The following is a 2,004-nucleotide window of genomic DNA, read 5'->3' as shown; positions in this document are numbered from 1 at the left end:
TATATAATTGATGAATGAATGAATGAAATGCTAAATAAATGAAAGAGAATTTAGAACAAAGAAATATGAAGATGAAATAAAGAATAATTAAAAGAACGAGGAAAGATGGAACGAAAAAAAAATAAGGAAAAGCTAAAAGAGAATGTGACATAAAAACTAGAGTAAAAAAAATGAATGAGCGACAGAAAAACAGACATACAGAAATAGGGGAAGATGAAAAAACGAAGAAAGTAAATGGTAAAAGGTTTTAAATAAAGAATCGGTTATCGAAAGAAAGAATCGAAGTTACGGAGGAAATTTTCGGAAGAGTTATATGAATTTCTCAGCTAAGCATAGCAGAAAGAATTCGTAAACAAAATGGCATTCAAGAAAATGGTTTGACTTGAGACATGCTTGGAAGAAAGATGGCGGCGAACAAGGAATAAAATTACCGTGGGCTGGTCTCTGGAAATCTAGAGTAGCAGTTTCTGGATGTCTGTGATGAGAGCATTAGCTGCCAGAACTCTTCATATCAAGCCGAATAGGAATGGAATGAACGAATGAGTAATAGACAGAGTGAGAGGGAGGGAGGGGGAAAGAGAAAGAGATAAAGAGGTGAATGAGAGGGGAAGGAGGGAATGGAGAAACAGGAGTTAAAATGGCGAGGGTGGGAAGGCAGATATACACACAGACACATGCACAAACACATACATATAAGTATACACACACATATATACTCAATTCGAAACACACACACATACAGAGAAAGAGAGAGAGAGATAGAAAGAGAGAAAGAAAGAGGGATGGAAAGAGAAAGGAGGTGAAATGAAGGGCAAAGCAAGAAATAGGACGAGAGAGAGACGAGAGAGAATGAGAGAGATATAAAAATAGAACGAGAGACACGTAGTGAGAGAATGTTGAATATGTGAAGAGACAGAAAGAGAGATATAGAGAGGGTGGGAGAGAGGGAGGGAGGGAGACCAGAAATGAACGAATGGATACGAAAACCACCGGGAAATAACGAAAATAACGAAATTTGGGGAATCAGTAGGAATATAAAAGAGATTGAATGAGAGGTAGAAAGAGCGTGGGGAAGTAAAAATAAAGAGATAGAAGTGTTATTGTAAAGTGAGGTAAAGATAGAGAGGGAAAGAATAAGTGTGAGGGGAGATAGAAAGAGCGAGAGAACCAGAGCAAGAGGGAGTGAGAGGGGGCTGTGAACAAAAATCGATTTTGAAAGTGAAAGTGAAAGTAGCGTAACAGAAGGCAAATAAAAATTGGAACAATGGAATTAGCTAGAGATAAAGAGGGAGAGAGAAAGTGAGAGAGAGAGAGAGAGAGAGAGAGAGAGAGAGAAAGAGAGAGCGAGAGAGAGAAGAAGACAGGGAGAATAGAGAGAGAGAGAGAGAGAGCAAGAAGAAGGGGAGAAGAGAGAAAAAAAGAAGAACAAAGGAAATTGTGTGGAGAGAAAAAAACATAGTAAAAAATAGAGGGGAAAGAGAGAAGAGAAGAAAGAAGTTGTAGCAAAAAAGGAGAGGTTGAAGTGTGATGTTATATAGGAAGCTTATTGACTAGAAATATGTGAAGACAGTGCCTATAATGGCTATTGATAATAATTAAGGTTACGTGTCTGTCTCACCCTCCCTTTCTCTCTCACTCCTTATATATGTATCTATGTGTGTGCGTGTGCGTGTGCGTGTGCGTGTGCTTGTATGTGCATCACGGTTTATGCAAAGGCCACGTATGTATGAGCGTATACATATGTGCTTGTATGAGTGTGTGTGTATATATGTTTATGTGTGTATATGCATAGGTGTGTGTGTATGTGTGTGTGTGTGTGTGTGCGTGAATGTGTGTTTATATACATACATCAATATATAGGATTAAGTAAACAAAATGAATCCATTGCATTGGAATGTATAAAGCTTCAATAGACATGCAAACTCATGGACACACACACACACATATATACATATGTATGCAGACATATATATACATATATATATATATATATATATATATATA

General features: G+C 37.4%; 1 long non-coding RNA gene across 1 annotated transcript in view; it reads right to left on the bottom strand.

The window, feature by feature from the left end:
* The window catches only part of LOC106872919 (uncharacterized), a 123,003-nt gene extending 122,185 nt beyond the window's left edge, over positions 1–818 (bottom strand). Inside the window, exon 1 of the long non-coding RNA XR_008264018.1 lies at positions 432–818. This is a non-coding gene — a long non-coding RNA (uncharacterized LOC106872919). The remainder of the gene's footprint in view (positions 1–431) is intronic.
* Between the last annotated feature and the right edge of the window lie 1,186 nt (positions 819–2,004).

Source organism: Octopus bimaculoides, chromosome 4 (assembly GCF_001194135.2).
Source record: "Octopus bimaculoides isolate UCB-OBI-ISO-001 chromosome 4, ASM119413v2, whole genome shotgun sequence".
NCBI classification, from domain to species: domain Eukaryota; kingdom Metazoa; phylum Mollusca; class Cephalopoda; order Octopoda; family Octopodidae; genus Octopus; species Octopus bimaculoides.
This window is presented reverse-complemented; position numbering and strand designations above follow the sequence as displayed.